Below are 18,317 nucleotides of genomic sequence, written 5' to 3' on the forward strand. Positions count from 1 at the left end.
GATATGTAAGTACTGTATGTATGTATGTATATACACAATACTTTTCATATAAATTTATATCTATCTTGTATTTACATATAAAGAAAAATATATGTGCATACACACACATCAATAAAAAGGGATTCATGAGCATTGATATACTGAACTGTGAAAGCAGACTTTATGACTGATGCAACCTTAACTATCTTTGGAAAGTTATTCTTCAATTCTTTAAACTATCCATAAAATCAAATGGCCCTTTTTGCATTTCCTCTCTAATTCTGTCTTTATTCCATATACTTAAGGTTGCATAGTTATGCAAGAGAGAAAGCTAACTGAAATCACTAGTAAATTTTAGGTGCCTTTCGAGCAATGAACAAACAAATTTTACAATGTCTTTCCTCCTGTTGTGAAAAACTTTTTGATGTGATACAGTGTTTTTGAGAAGAAAATTCAGTGTTGATGGCTAACATAACTTAACTTCATACATAGCAGCTCAATTCATAACAAGATTCAGTCATTGTCTTAGAACGCATACCATATAAAAGTGTGCTTGTGAATTTGCATTAATAGGCATATGCATACATAAATTTCAATATGTATTTTAACTACCAGGTATTACGAATGAAATAGGGGTTAACTACAGTCAGTCCTCAACCTATGCACTCCTAACTTATGTAGTAACAATTATGTGTATATGCTTAAAAATAGTTTAAAAAATATCGAAAAGCTAAATTTTAATTTGCTAAGCGTGCCAAGTACACCAAGAATCTAAAGAATATGTTATTATTATTTCATATTGATACTATAAAACACTAGGGTTGTGTGTGTATGTCTAATACCACTTTACAATTCACTGATTAAAAAAATCACAAATGCAAACCAAAACTATGACACATCTTTAGGACTACTGTAGATGTAAACATCTTTCAATAATGTATTCTGTTATATAACCACAACTTGGAACTGGAACTATGACTCTCATCATCAAAAGCTACTCCAACTACAATAATTGTAATATAAAACAAATTACAGCCTTGTTTACTTTAATTCACTATTGCTAATGTGAGAGAGAGAGAGAGAGAGAGAGAGAGAGAGAGAGAGAGAGAGAGAGAGAGAGAGAGAGAGAGAGAGAGAGAGAGAGAGAGAGAGAGAGAGAGAGAGAGAGAGAGAGAGAGAGAGGTTAAATTTATTTTTTCCCACCTACTCAAATTATTGAATATCTAATTCACTCTTTTATGCCATAAAAAAGATGCATTAAAGATATTTATAATTCTAGAATAAAGGAAAAGTTAGTTTTGTTGTTTACACAATTACAGTTATAATTGTTCCTTCAGTGTTGAACTTGTGCAGCCATTTTTTTGTCCTTAGTCACCAGAGTAAATCCTAGCCACTTCAATCAATCAACTTTTGTGTATTAACCATCATATTAATTTCATAAGAAATCAATTAATTTCTCATACTAACTCCCTTCAACCGTAGCTGAATACTTATTCCTAATACATGTCAATTAAGCAGTCTATGCTCCAAAATATACTATAATTCACAATCAAAAGTTCTTAAAAAAATAAATGAATAAACAAAGAACACCTTTGCAATTTAGCCTCATAACCAATTCCAAACTAAATTAAATGATTCTGACATTTATTGTAAAAGATTTTTGCTTTCATAAAAATTCTAAAAAATCAGGGAGATCTCTTACTTCAAAGGCATCAGAAAAAATACCTGCAGTATAATTGTAATGTACTTTTATAAGAAAAATTCTTGATAAAAAATGGCAAATGACCAACAATAAAGTGTTTTCAGGGTTGAATAGCAATGTGTTACATATAGCACTTTCAGAAATGGTAAATAATTGTTTCCATTCAAATTCTCTGCCTACATAATCCCCAAAACAGGATAATGAAACTATTGTGGTTTTGTTATTCTGGGATCCAAACTTAGTAAGTGTAACAATCCTGGATTCTAATAAAGTTTTCAGATCGTCAATGCAGTACCGAACATAGCAAGCAATTGAAGTTTGTACTGAATTTTCTATTACTTTACACACATGGCTTGTTAAGTACAGTGACATGTACAGTACTTCATAACATGATATGTAATTTAGTTTCCTTGTAAAGCACATTTATTAAAATATTGTACTTCTTGTGATTCAAATGCACAAGAAATATAGTACTGTTTCTTTTATGAATTCAAGAAAGTGTTTACCACAGCTTTAGACTTTTTAAATACATTGTTTCAATTATGTCCTAGCAATTACTCAAATTTTATAGATTCGAAGTGAAATTTCAAAAGAAATTCAACACAAAGAATTGTTAAAGACTAATGGATCTTAGAATAAAAAATGTAAATGGCAAGGACACGCTAAAAAAGCCACTATAATATATTTTAAAATATGGGTAACATTTGAACGAAGAGCTGTTGAATGAAAGGATAGAAGAATGAAAGGGGTAGTATAAGTTGGGATGTACCGGTGGAAATGGCTCATATGGAAGTACTACAGTACATGGGGCAATTGTTTAAATGAAAAACAGAGAAGTTCTAAGAGTTAATGGTGTTGTGTAAATAAAATGCTGTAACAGAGTTGGGATTGTAGGACAGAGTACCTGACAAGTGAGTTTAAGGTATGTTTGGATTACAGACAGCTATCAAAAGAATGGGGGAAAAGAATAATTACTAGAGAAAGGTAACTGAGATGACTATGACTTATAAGAGTATGATATTATTACAGTGCATCCACACTACAGTAAAACATTGTCATAAACACATGATGACAACTAATCTGCTATATTTCAAAAATAGGTTGAAAATAAGTCAATGACTATAAGTGGAGAGCAACCTTGGGTTACTACTGTATAATTTGATGAACAACAGGATAGAACTACATAAGTAATTTATTCTGTTTGACCTGTTTGTGCTGAGGTGGGACTGGGGGAAGAAGATTCAAGGATTCGAAACAGATGAAAAAAGTTGACTCGAGCAGCCGACCCTGCTATACAGTGGGACTAATAAGGTTGAAAGAAGACGAACCTACTTGTGCTGTCTGTCACTGATGGGTGTTTATGATGTATTACTGAAGTGTGGACACACCCTTAGTATACCAGGAAAGATGTATCAAACAGTTTTGACAGAGGCAAATAATGGAAGGTTTGATAACTGAATAGTAGCGTGGGTGTAGACATGATAAAAAGTTTAGCTCATGTGTTTATGACTTCCTGTGTAAAAAGTTTGAGAATACTGTATAGCAAAAGGCTTACCATAGGCTATATGAATGTTGTAGGGGATGTATAGTTTGAAAGTCAGCTTTCATGATGAAAACAGTGTATATGTTAGAATATGCAGGTTTGGTGTAAAAGTAGATGTGAGACAAGGGAAAGCTGAGTTTCCATTGGTGTTCAATATGTTTTTATGAACGAAGCAACAGGAGACCCAGAGGAGCCAAAGAATGAACAGTAGATGACAATATCAGAATGAGGGATACTGAAAATAATTTTGAAATGCAAGGTGGAGTAGCTGAAGTCTGCAGATGATGTAGTGGATTGATGATAATGAAACAGAGCAGTAGTACATCATCACCCGTCCCAAATGTATTTGGATGGAAATCATATTAAGCCTAGGTCTTCATTTACATATTTCCTATTCCATGATTTCATGGGCCTTCCTAAAAATCTTTTGCCTGATACTTGCATCTTTAATGTTTTCTTGTCTGACTACTCCTCATCATTCTCAACACATGTCCAAACCATCACAATCTTTTTTTTTCCCAACCTCTGGATACCATATCTCCCCTACAGTAGTAATCTCATTTGTATATACAATCTTTCCTTTTGCATCATCATTTCCTTTAATGTATACATAAGCATGGATCCAGAATTGCTCTATAATTATAATGGCTTTTTTTTTCTACTAGACAAGGGAGTTTCTTGGATAGTAACTGTTAAGTTGCAGGAACCATTTCAAATTACAAGTTTATGTGAAAGTGAATTTCTAATAATCTTAACAGCAGAATATATTGTATGCTGAAGATTCAGTAAAAACTTCTTCAAGGGATGTATTCCAAGATGCATTCAGTGTTGGTTGAAATTACAACAGTCACATAAAACATAATCAAATGTCAGTATTGATTTATACAATCTATACATACTACATGGGCCATGAGGGGTATTCATCAAATATGATTGGTGGAATCTATTTGAAGACAGGACAAACCTGCTTTAGTGTGGCATTCCTTCTGAACTGGGGAATGCCAAAACCAGTGTGCACTTAATCTACAGCAACAAGGAACACTAACAGAAGGAAACCAAGATACAGTGGCAGAAGCACAGTAGTCAAATGAGATATTATTCGACAAAATCTCTCTTTTACTCAGAATCATAGATTTCAGTAACATTTAACAAGCATGTATAAGCTATATTGAATGAATACTACTATCAGTTCTGCTTCAAAACAAGGGATTATCAGGTAAAGAGAACTTAACCCTTAACCGATTGGTTAAATATATATATTAAGCAAACTACCAGACTGGCCAAACTTTAAGATTGGCCAATATAAGAAAAAAACATCAGTGTAAGGAGGAAGATATGCAAATCGCAAATGTACTAAGGAAAAATTCAAAAGATTTTTCAGTACCATCCATAGGAAGTTGAAAGTGACTATTTACAACTCTGTGTGAGACCTCTTTTACAAGACACCCATAAAAATATGAGAATTTTACAATGTTATACATGTTTTTTCTAATAATTTCTTTTATTTTATTTCGTAAAATTATAATTACAATTCACACAATAACATAACAGATAAGAACTAATATCAATAACAATTTCAGAGTATATTCATTGTATATTATCTTCAAGATTTACTGAGATGGGGTGCTCCAGTAACTTTTTGTGAGGTATGTAGTGTATATGTTTTTTTTAATATTTCTTTGCAAAATTACGATTATAAATGACATACTATCATAAAAGATAAGAACAAAAACCAACAGCAATCCCATGGATATATTTATGAGCAAATAAATAAATAAGACATCATGGCACACTGATCCCCCTCTGTCCTGTGCCAAGCTACTACAGTTGCCATAAATCATTTAAAGACCATTGAAGTGAAATGAACATCTTTCCTGTTAAATTCATCCAAATCATATAGTACATAATATTATTACTCATGCGAGTTAGCCCGTCTATCGCTTTAAACCTGTCATAGATCATCATATGAGCATGCCACCGTCCATTAAGGGTTAATTGTTTTATTGAGAAAATGGAAGCAAATTCTTTAGCATACAAAGAATTAGACCCCCAATATAAAATGTATATAGTAGACTTTACTGTCTAAGTGTTTTCTTGCATGCTGCCTATGATGCTCAGAATAAGGTAGCAAATTGGCCAAAATACCAACTGCTCACTGGTACTCAACCATTAGAGGAAAGGCTGGTCAGACAGTCGGATGCAGGGCCCCCAACATTAAGTGAGGTACTTTCCCATTTCCCATACATACACTGAATAGTCTGCCATATTCTCTGTACACTCTTCCTTGACACTCAAGACAACACTTTATATACATACTACACTTTCCATTTTTATATCCTTGTCAAAATTCCCAGCCTATGAGTTGTATATATCTAAATAAATTAATGATCAGCCAGTAGCCAGTCCTATCCCAGAAAATAATGAAGCAAGTTGGGTTGTCATTATGGACCTTATAAACGATACAAGATCCAAAATTAAAAATGAGTTTTCAGAACTAAAGGAAACCCTGACAGTCTGCAGGTAGGTAAGGCATACAAAGAATATTTGGGATGATAAAATATAAGTCAAGCTCATAAAAAATGAGCACTATCAATGAAAAATATAGTTGGAAAAGGCAGGAAGGTTGCAGAAATACTTGTGGGAAGATACATAGGTAGATATATGCTGTGCATATGAGGTAAGGTATAAAGGAGCTGGCATAAAATCTACTTTTGGCCACATGGAAATATAAATTCCAATAAAATGATGTTAAGACATAAATATAAGATGAGTAAACAAAAGAATAATGAATATGAAGATGAGCTTAGGACAGTGCTCTTGCTACAACAGGAAACACTGGATGAAGGAAAGCAAGATACAGAGGCAGAAGCACAGCAGTCAAATGAGATACTATACTGTTAGGAGGAGACCGATTTAAATGGTCACATCGGAATGAACAAGGGTGATTTTGATAATTTTACTAATATATACAGCCAAAAAAATAAATATGGAGAAAGAAACGGTATTGGAATTTAGCCACATTAGTTTTTGTAGTTGTTTAACGCAATGTTTACAAAAAAGTTGATAACATACAAGAATGGGGAAGCAGAAATCTAGATTGAGATAGACTTTTTTATGAATGAAAAGTAGGGGCAACATCAAAGAAGTAAATTGTACTGTTGTCCTACGTAATGTTTGCCTAACAGTACAGACTGCTATGAGTTAATTTCATAGAGAACGATAAATATGTACTATACTACTATATTTTTTATGGCATAGCCAATTTTAGTCCTCACCAGAGTTAACACTCTCATGGTCCCCCTTGGGGCTCCATAAGACAAACTAATTACAAAGAATTCTCTTATAGTTGGTTTTGGCCAGCATAGCACTTGTTGGGACAGTGACAGAATAAAAAGGTCTCTGGACAGGAGGGCTCTATCTCTTGTCCTGCAGTGACTGCCTTGTCTCTCTCTGTGTCCCACTCACACAGATGTGACAAAAACACATATCTGCCATCTTTCTCATTACGCTCTGGTATGTCCAAGAGTTCACTATGTAATCCCCAGGTTTTGCTGCAAAAACTGTGTTCGACTATGCATTTTTCAATCATCATAACACAAATAAAGCTAAGTATGTACCAAGTTTTAAGACCCAGGTAAAAGCTTTAGTTCCTACAAATTTCAAAGGGTGGGCTTATATTTGTTTGAATTGGGAGCTAATAGGCCTCTTGCAAGGCGGTAAGTTAGGAATAGATAGTTAGGGTACACTGTAATTGCCATGCTGTTTTTTCTTGTTTGAAAAAGTGATAATTAAAAATGAGCCAAATATTAGTAAACAATTTTGTTACTGAAACTCATTATTCAATGACATTTTTTAACATTGACAGATAATTGGAGGTTACCAAAAGAAGTGATTTTAGTTCCCAACCATGCTCAACTTCCAACCTTGGTGTTTACTAAAGGCCAATATTTCCTTTGTACATACTATTTTTATAAAAAAAAATAAATGGTTTTCATTGACAGTTTACCAGTTATCCTTAATATTGGGGTTCTTTTCAACTGTTACTGGAAATATATTCAAGCGGGTTTACTTCCAACAGGTATTACTCTGCCAGTGGTGACATTCCTTAATGGTGACATTTGCCAAACAATATACAATTTTAGATAGTACTTATTTTATATATTTTGGTATGATGATTCCAGTAATCATTTATTTCAATTATGTACCAACTACAGGCAGTCCCCGGTTATCGGCGGACTTAGTTATCGGCGATCCGGTTTTATGGGGCTTGTCTAGCGCCATAAAATTGGTGGTTTATGGCGGCATAAGGAACCTTATGGCGCCATAAGGACGCATATGACGCGCCATAAGGACGCACATTGTGCGCCATAAGGGTGCTTATGGCGCTGATAACCAGTTATAAGTGCCATTATGATGCCATAAACCACTGAGTTTTGGTTAACGGTGGTTTTCGCTTATCACCACACCCCCAGGAACGGAACCTCCACCGATAACCAAGGACTGCCTCCAACGTAGCCCATAACCTTTACCTGGCACTTGGGAACAGACCAGGTAATCAAAGGTTATGAAATGTGTAGAAATATACAGTATGGATATCCATTTAGTTTTGTCTGAATTAAGTTAGGAAGCATATGCGTACAATCCCTTTAAGGCAATGTTTTTGTAATAGTGGTGAATTAATATTTTAATACATTACTATTACAGTATTATATGGATATGACCCATTGATCATGTTTCCTTACATAATACTACGAACATGTAGTACTTGTGGCCATGTAGGCCTGTATTAATTTGAAGTGTAGGTTACCTATACAACGATATACATGGCTAATACCAGGCAGTTTTTATTAAACACTTGTTCCTTTAATTACTACTGGGCTGCTCTTATGCAGGACCTAATCATTACCTGTGCCACAGCGAATTGCTGTCTGCTTTTCGCTGTGGAAATGGCTCAACTACATGCCATGAGCCAGGCCCTGAAGGAATAAAGGAGAATTTGGTTGGTTGTTAGACATGTGTGAAATATGCAAAATGCTTCTGGCAACAAGTTTAAATGATGAAAAAGTTCATTTTTAACCCATCTCTATGAGTTATAGGTTTCAATAGCAGTATGAAGGAAGACTACTATACAGTTGACCCCCTTATTTACGGGGGATGCGTACCAGACCCCACTGCAAAGAGCTTGAATCCACGAATACTTAGAACCCATGTAACAATGCTTAAAACTGGTTATCGGTGCCAAAATCCAGTTATCAGCGCCATAAGCGCAAAAAATTGCCAAGTTTCAGTTAATGGCAACTTTCACTTATCATCAAGCCCATGGAACCCTTGGCAATAACCAAGCAGTCCCCGGTTATCAGCAGTTAATGGCGATCCGAAAAGTGTTTCAGTTATGGTGTCAATAATAGTGTTATGGCACCATAACATACCTAACAGAGGCACCATTAACTGGTTATTGGTGCCATAAATTGCCATGTTTCGGTTAATGGCAGTTTTCAGTTATCAGCACCCTGCTGAGAGTGGAAACCAAGCCGATAACCGGAGACTGCCTGTACCTAATTTTTTAAATAGTTTTATCACAAAAAGTGCATTTAATCATGACACTGATATGAAAATTCACTCATCTACGGATATTTCTCATAAAAAATACTGCGAATGCGTGGTGAATTTCCTACAAATAATGGGTATATAAGGTCCATAGAGAAATCCACAAATATGTAATAGGAAAACTCTGCTTGCTGTACTTTACTGCCAGGCAGTGATGATATGACTACATTGGCTCAATCAGCTCATGCAGGCTTCCCTGATAGGGAAATTCTGCTTGCTATACTGTCTATATTGCCAGGCAGTAATGATACGACTGCGTTGGCTCATCAGTTCATGCAGGCTTCCCTGATAGGAAATTCCACTTGATGTACTTTCTATACTGCTGGATGGCTCTGGCTCAATCAGTTTACACAGGCTTCCCTCATAGGAAAATTGTACTTTCTATACTGCCAGGCACTTGGAATAACAACTGATATGAATAGGATGATAGTCATTTTGACCAGAGCAAATTCTTAGATTAGAATTGTCTCATTTTCTATGGCCCGACCTGACCTGGCCATAACATTTTTTTCACACTTAAAAACTAAAAATGCACTTTGACGAAAAACAACTTTTTTCTTCATAGATGAATAAATTGTATACGGAATAGTGTATACCAATGCATATGTGCAAAATCGTGCATTTTGTTTATGTAACCTTCCAAATTTCACCAGATATATTATACATAGCTACTAATCAGGTACAATATACATTGGTTTACACCATTGCATATACAATTTATTCATCTATGAAGAAAAAAAGTTGTTTTTCGTCAAAATACATTTTTGATTTTTAAGCGTCTGATAAAAATGTTACGGCCGGGTCAGGTTGGGCCATAGCAAATGAGACGATTTCCAATCTAAAACTTTGCTAAGGTTAAAATGATTATCATCTTACTCATATCAACCTTTGTCGAATCATAGGTGCTGTGCTAATACCACAAAGTATATATCATTACATATCATTAGAAAGGTAATTTAATCTACCACAATTTTGTATATAATAAGTTTTGATAAAATACATTCTTTTGGAGTATAACATGAAAATGTAGAAAAAAACAGCGATTTTGGGGGGTTTTTAATTTTGCTAAGGGCCCCGGACATTATGGTTCTTTTTTAAAACTAGGGACCTATCAGAACACATTGGTGAAGGAATAATTTAGTTACAAATTTTTTCCTGGTTCGACCCTTAAATTGCCTTCCTATATGGAGTTTATATTATTGTACACCATTATATAGAAAATATTATATATTTCAATAGTGCAATGAAAATGTTTTAAAAAAATGCCTATTCAAAAAGTTGAGACAAAATCCAGAAAAAATGCATTTTCTGGGTTGTACCATCATCCTTTGTTGAATCATAGGTATTATACTAACAAAGAAAAGTATACATCATTATATATCATTAGATATACGTATAATTTTGTCTTCTTTAATTTTGTATATAATAATGTTCTTGATAAAATGCATAGTTGAGGAGTATAACATGAAAATGTAAAAACAAAATCACAAATTTGGGGGGCTTTAGCCCCCTAAAAATTTTGCTAGGGGACCTGGATGTTTTAGTTTTTTTTGGTAATACTAGGGACCTATCAGAATTCATTGGTGAAGGAATTATTGGGTTACAAATTTTTTCCCAATTCGGCCAATTCTGATGCTAAAATTCCCTTACTACCCAGTTTCATGGAAAATATAGTACAACAATAATTTTATAGAACTAATAACCTCTCTGGGGGGCTTCAGCCTTCTGTCTCTTCACTTTTGAAGCAATCAATCATGTGAAGAATGATTTTCAGAATTTTATGATGACTGGAAAATGAGAGTTTACGGCAGAAATAATAAAACCATTTATCTCACTATCCCAGTAGTACTATCAAATAGTGCTGCATAGGAATAAGACACATTTATCCTCCCTTATGAGAGGAAATAATTCCAATTGGACAAGGCTACCCAGTAATTTTGGACCCCTAAAGGGAAAATCTCAGCAATTTGGGAACCCTATGAGGAAAATCTCAGGACAGACATTGCAAAATTTTATACAAGACTCCACCTACTAAAGAGCTTCCAGTGTCTTCCAGAACAATGTTCACTGCAGTTGCCAAAACACTTGTGGACCCTATTGGGAGCACTCTACAACTTTCTAGTGTGTTGCATTAAGGGTTGAAAGGAAGCATTGGTGGGCTCCAACACTTTGCTCCCAAATGTTCCCTCCTTATTGCTTCTTCCCCCATCTGTTGAGATCTTTTCTGGGCTCGGCCGTGTCGCTCCGTGAAATACGTTCCTTTAGCGCTATTTCTAAGGTAAAATATTGTTATAATACCAGAGAACTGCTAAATTGGACATGTCAGAACATTCTGACTCGCTCACCTTTATTAAAAGGTGTCGGTATGGATCTGGGGCGAGTGAAATACACTACCACAGCAGCCTTTCCAATTAGCCTTTTCCACATCAAAAACCCTTTAGAAAAGGGGAGCTGAGCTACGGCTCACTTCCTGCTACCGCATAGGTAGCATCAGTGATGTCATTCCTTTAGATAGCCTTTCGTGAGCTGCACACATTTTTTGCGCTCTCGTATTTTCTGCTTTTTTGCTTGTGTTTTTGTGTTATGGATCGTCAATCTCTTTCTGCATCAAAGTTAAGTACTGGTTTTATGTTCGACACTATCTAGGGAGTGCTTTTGACCTTCGTGGTCCTTTTTATTTAGGATTTTTTGAGGCATCGCCTTACACAGTGGCGGCTGCGAGCTGCCATTACTGCGTACCCGTGTCGTATCGGTTTCATGTGGTCTTCCATACCTAGTGAACCAAGTACTTTATCAGTACGAAGTGTTTTTCGTTTGTGTTTTGAGTGCAGTATTGTCGATCTTGCGTATATTTTTCAGTTTTCATTTTTAGTTTTAATTTTTTTTTTCGTGAATTAGCACGGGGGTTTCCTTCTGAGCACGTGTCTTTGTTTCGTGCCTCATCGGGTACCCACCGTTATATTTTTCGCACATGTCTTTCTGTCTGTTACGTATTTTCTGTAACGTTCGTTTTATTTTGTTTTCATACCTACCCTGGCCGTCTGCCCAACGGTATCATTATATCGTTACGGCAATAGGCTAGTTCTGGTGTACTACTGTCAGGGCCATCCTTATTGGGTGGCCCTGCCTGGTTGTTATGCGAATTAGGGTTCATTTCTCCAATCGGCACCCAACAGACAATTTATGTCGACGTATAATACGTCCAATCGGCGTTTAAGGGTTAAGGCCGAAATTGAAAGTGTTGATAGCATCAAGGCAGAGATCCCCTTTGTTCCACCACTGAAGCGTGAATGCAAGGTAAGAAGGGGAGGGGTAGAGGTGGGAGGGATTGGAGGAGGGAGTGGTAACCTGCCTCCCTCATACACAACTCCTTCCCCTTCTGTTGCTGATAATGATGATGAAGGATGGTCTACAGATCCTGGCCCCACTGTATAACATGAATTGAATTTACATATGTTTCACAGCTGAAAGTGCCAGTGTGCCAAAAAGTGCTTTAGATTTCCTCCAGCTACTTTTCATGTGAGAATTATTCTGTTCTTTGATGGATGAAACCCATCATTATGCCATACTATATTGCAAGGACGTAGTAAAGCAAAAGAGCGTACTGAAGTGGCAGGTCTGCAATATTACTAATATTACACATTATATCAGAATGTGCATTTTTATGGGTGTGCTGAAGTTGCCACCAGAAGAGATCAGTTGTTCTAAACATAGTAAATACTATCAAGGAGCATGGTAACTAGTGGTATGCTTTTGAGGAAAGGAATGTTATCTTTCAAAGTGTATGCGTATCCCCATATAAAGCCCTTGAAATATGGAATCCAAATTTATATTTTGTGTGAGGCAGAATACAGTTATAAGCTTGATTTCATGGTGTATCATGGTGCAGCTTGTCCTGTGTGATGTGGTTTTTCACTTGCTTAGCCCATATCTAAATAAAGGTTATCACTTGTTCTGGATAACTATTACAATCCTGTGAAGCTGACAGAAGAATGTATGAACATGGGGTGCACACCAGTGGCACTTAACAGTTCAAGAGAGGGTCACCAAAGGCACTCAACTTCTGAGAAAGGCAATACTTTTATTCTGTGTTGGATGGACACCGGTTGGTTACTGTAATAACCAATTTGCTGGAAATGAACATGCAGGAGTATGTTCAAAAAAAGAAGGTGAAGAAGGGTGGAGTTACCCAGGTGGTGACTACAGCAGTACAACGACTTATTGCTGTCTGTAAATACATACATACAGTATGTGGCTCATGCATAATACCTCACTCCATAAAAACTCATTGCTTTCATGATTACCATATGAAGTGGAACTACTGGCAATCACCCACCATGGCACCTCCCCTGAGGTCTGGGGGTAAGTAGCAGTAGGAGTATCAGGTATGCACCCTCCTCCTCCTAGTCATAACACATAAACTAAAAAAGTCTTCATAATAAAGAAGGAGGCATTAGCAAGATATGAAGACCAGGACTGTTGGTGAGTATAATTATATATTTCAGAGGAACCTAACTTACGACATTTTACAATATCCAGAAGTTCTCTCTTGGTTGCTCACATGAATAACTTTATTTACCTTTATTTGGGAGGATGGGGAATGTCATATTTAACACATATAGCAATTAATTATATGTAATTGGAAACAAAAATTACCATAATTTTTCTGTGTGCAAAGAAATATTAGATATTCCTATTTACCAATTTTTGGCAACTTTTTAAAATCAAGTAACTTGTAAAATTTACCATTATGCCTAAGTTCTCTCTGGCTGCTCGTGCAAGTTTGTTTTATTACTTTTTTTTGAGAGGAGAATTGTTTCATATCTAACACATATAGTACTAGTAATGAATTATATAACATTGGAAACAAATTTTGAACTTTCTCAATGTGTAAATAAAAAGTAGATATCTCAGTTTGTCTATTTTTGCAAAATTTTTAAATACAAGTAACTTTGAAACTTGTAAGTTCTCTCTGGCTGCTCATGTGAGTTTGTATGTTTATTTTGTATTGGGGGTGTGCTGTGTCATACATAACACAAATAGCAATGAAGTATATCATAAGAAAAGCAAATTATATGTAGTATTACATACTTTCTCAGTGTAAATAAAAATTAGATATCTCAATTTACCTATTTTTAGTGATTTTTTGAAAAATAGTAAGAAACAGGTATTGCTGCTGATAACCTACAACTCATGAGTATATTTTGCATTTGTTTCATTACACATTGTCATGTCATACCTAACAAAAATAGTAATGACTTATTTATCAAGAGAAGGGAAATTTCTGTTACTTTTGTGCCGAATAAAAAAACTGATGTACATATCTCTGTTTAGCAATTTTTTGTAAATTAAGGGGAAAAAAGTGGCAAAGAATGTTCCAACATGGCTAACTTTAACTTGTGACATGGATGCTTTATTTTGGTTTTAGGGATATTTTTTTCATATGCTAACATATCAGAACTCATTAGCTTTACAATGACCTCAAATTTATTAACGTAGCATGAGATATAAGATTACCCGGAGTAATAAAAAAATTATTGCTCATACAGCCATTGGGGGCGTGAATCTGCCAGAGCAAACCTGAAGAGGTTGGTATCATGAATCAGTTAAAAGTTACACTTCATACAATAAATTCTGTGTGCTCAACAGAATTTTTAACAGTCATCTACTCTCACACTGGAGGCCTTCATACAAGAAATTTTCCTTGACTGGGGCATAGAACCATAATTAAATTTTCTGTAATGAAATACTCATAGGAAAAGACTGAAACAATTGAAATACAATCACCATCATAAGTTTTTTCTTACATCACTTTTTAAGTGAAATTAGTTCTCCTCATTCTTTTGTCTTATGTACTTTTTGCCTGAAATCCCAACTTGTCTTCAATTATGGCTTGCTTCAATCATTTTCTAAGCTCTCCTATTTGTCCTTGATCTTATTTTTAAACATAAATAGTACTACAGTTCTTTAATGTTCCTCACTCATTTTCATCAAATGTCCAAACCATTTCAATCTTCAGCTCTCATTCAACTAGGAAGTGAAATATCTTTCAATTTTATTCTTTATCTGACATAAAGATTAAATGACTGGCATACAGTGGACCCCACCTGTATTCGCGTTCTCCGGATTCGTGGACTTATGCATTCACAGATTTCTCTCAAGAATATTTCCCCCCATTATTCGCAGAAAATTTGCCAATTCGCAGTATTTTTCTATGAGAAATATCCAGAAATTCCTGTTTTTTTTTTATAAATTTCATCATAAAATGCACTTTTTGATAAAATCATAAAAAAATACAAGTATAAAAATTTTTAATGGGTTTTTCTCAAGTTTTAACTAATAAAATACAGGCAGTCCCCAGGTTACGACGGGGGTTCCGTTATTGAGACGTGTCATAAGACGAAAATCATCGTAAGCCAGATCATCGTCAAAAATCCTAAGAAAACCTTACGTTTAATGCTTTGGGTGCATTCAGAATTATGTAAACTGCATTCTTATTGCATTTTTCATCCCAAAAACCTTCAAATATTGATAATTTTACATTTTTGTGTCATATTTCTTGTGCCAGATGAGCGTTGTAGGAGGTGTAACCCTGGAACATGCGTCATAACCACGGAAATAATTTCTGGTAAATACAATTGAAAAGCGCCTTAAACCTCGGAACATCGTAAGCCGAACCCGTTGTACCCCGGGGACTGCCTGCAGGCTGTTTTCAGCATTTTTAGAGGGGTTTCAACTATTTGTGGATTCTAACCATTCGCGCAGGTAGGGGCGGGGGGAGGGGGGGTGTCTGGTACACATCCCCTGCGAATACAGGGGGATCACTGTACACAGCATACAGATGAATAATAAAATATTGAAGAGAAAGGTATGGGTTAACCAACAAGCACCACCAATGAAGTAAGGAAAGGGATAGATGAACACTTTGCAGTAAAAAGGTATGTGACCTATAGAGAGTGAAATATCACAACACACAATGCCAACAGAGAGTTATAATGGCAAACTTCACAGTTAATGGGAAGCTTGAGAGATATGGGAAATTTTGCCCAACTGAAGGTGGATCTCACCCATTAGAGTATTTAGGTTGATTTTTATAAAGTCCAGTATATGTAGATACCCACTATGAACTGAGGCATAAGGCTGTATAATACAATGGTTTGTCCACCGTATGAACACATCCAGTAGCGTTCATTACAGTTTCACCTGGAAAAAATTGCTGTTCCCCACCATCAATGATGCTATTTTTTCCTAAATTAAGTCTTAGAAATTTACTGCGCATCCTAGGGGCCAGAGGTTACATTTTTCCCTGACTTTAAGGGAAGATTATTTTGTTTCCATTTTTATATTTCTTAAAGCACTATCTATTTTCTTTTATCTGAGATTGAAAAAATTATGTGTAAGCCTAAATCAAACATCAACTAAATTTATAAGTACTGCAACAGCTCTCACCCCATCCATCTGCCCATACTGAAACACTTATAGTCAATAAAATTTTTGATGCTTTATGAAATAGCAACTTATATTGTAAGTTACTTCCCTCTCTTCAAGCTTTTCAGTTCACAGATAATGATGATCTTTGGGAAAGTTTTTTTTTAATATTAAAATGAATGAACTCGGAAAAACATGAATTATTTTCAAAGTAATGAAATTTAAAACTGCAATAATCAATATTCTGCAGTAGCCAAATTCACAGTACTCCAATGCACTGTGACAAGTGAATGTTTACAACACACCACTCAAAACACAGCCATCAACTCATGAGTACTGTTACCGTATTCCTATTTTAGTTTTTAAAATTTTGCTGGTCAAAATTGGGGTGCTTCTCTAAAGCCAGAGCATCTCTTTAATGAAGAAATAGGGTACTGTATATATGTATTCAGTATCAAAACATAAAATTCATAAAAATCTTATATTTATAAAAAAAAATCAGAATAATATGATAAACTTTGAAATGAGAAACAAAATCTTCCTGAGATATTTCAAGTATTGTTAATCATTTAGGGTCCCCCTTTCTACAGGAAACTTTTTTTGAGTTTTTTGAGTAAGAAAACCAAACTCGTAACAAGAGATAAGCTGAAAGTCACACCTGTTATTTATATATAAACCACACCAGAATATCACAATAAAAAGATGAAGAGCATCTCTTCTTCCAACTTTTAAACACAGAATCTTCAAGAGTACAGCACTCCTGCTGAATTTTGGCATACCTTCTATGACACTAAGTTTCTGTGGTTGTGGTCCTCATTTTATTTTTTCAAATGCCAATATTTATCAACAGTTCTCATATGGCAGGTATTCCAGTCATGAAGAACTCATTTGACTGGTACAATATTTCAATCATGTTGGATGTGGATATTTCATATTTACCAGTTTCTTTAAATTTTGTATAGGAATCTGAAATCACATCTATAATAGTGTGTCCGCATATCTTTTGTTTCCTTTGGTGCAAAGCACTGTCGAGTGACCTTTCAATAGATGTTACAAAATAGATGGGCTCCACATAACAAAATACTAAAAAAAGAAACATGAGACAAAAAGAAGAGTGAGACCTAAACACAAAAGGTAAATCACTGACCATCCTATTACACAATAGAGGCTATACACAGAAGCAGGAAGAGAATTCCAAAGCTTGGCCAGAGTGACAAATAGACAATGAAATTTTGCAATTCAATTTCCACAAAGTATAAGTGAGAGGAAGTGGTCTGAGAGGCATTGTGAAGATTGCATGAAAGGGAGAAAACAGTTCTTCTGCTCGATGTAACTGTAAGCAAAATAGTGCTTGCAGAATGAACTCAAGGTTTAATCCTGTTGAGGAGGGAGACAACCCTGAAGCCTCCCAAATGCAAGCGGCCCCCCCTCCCACCCCCAGATGGTTGAGGCTTACATTAAGCCTCACAATACATTACATGTACAGAACTGTCTATCAGTATACATTATACATATATGTTAAATTAGATGTTTATGTTCAAATATCCTTTGCCTCATTTATATCAAAATATTAAAGAAAGTACTTAAAAGTTGGTCATGAGAAGGAGGAGGACTAGTGAACAAGAAGTGAAAGAACTGATGGCAGGATGGTAATATGAAAAGATAATCAACAAGAAATCAGCTGGTAGAGGAAAATAAAACCATAACTGGAAAGTTTGGCTAAGAACATGCTATTGGATTCAATAACAAGCTTTGGTGATGTAAAAATTCATGAAAAGGCATCTCAGAGCATCTGAGATGATCAATTCAAGGTAGAAATAGAAACAAAAATACTTCAATGATCCTACTTTTTCAGATACTGTCCTATTATGTATTTACTAAAATATTTAACCGCAAGTGTTATAAAAGATTGAATCACTCCAATGAGCAATAAGAAAAGTTAACAAAATCAGGGGAGTTAATGATGACTAAAATGTCTAAATTGAATATGGCTATGAAAGATCTTGGAAAAATATAAATGCTAGAACTATTCACACTAAGGAAACTGAACAGAATTAT

General features: G+C 35.2%; 1 protein-coding gene across 42 annotated transcripts in view; it reads right to left on the bottom strand.

Annotated features, from left to right (window-relative positions):
- The window catches only part of LOC135200192 (ankyrin-2-like), a 702,328-nt gene that overhangs the window by 147,762 nt on the left and 536,249 nt on the right, over nt 1–18,317 (bottom strand). The window lies entirely within an intron of this gene.

Source organism: Macrobrachium nipponense, chromosome 26, assembly GCF_015104395.2.
Source record: "Macrobrachium nipponense isolate FS-2020 chromosome 26, ASM1510439v2, whole genome shotgun sequence".
Lineage (NCBI taxonomy): Eukaryota > Metazoa > Arthropoda > Malacostraca > Decapoda > Palaemonidae > Macrobrachium > Macrobrachium nipponense.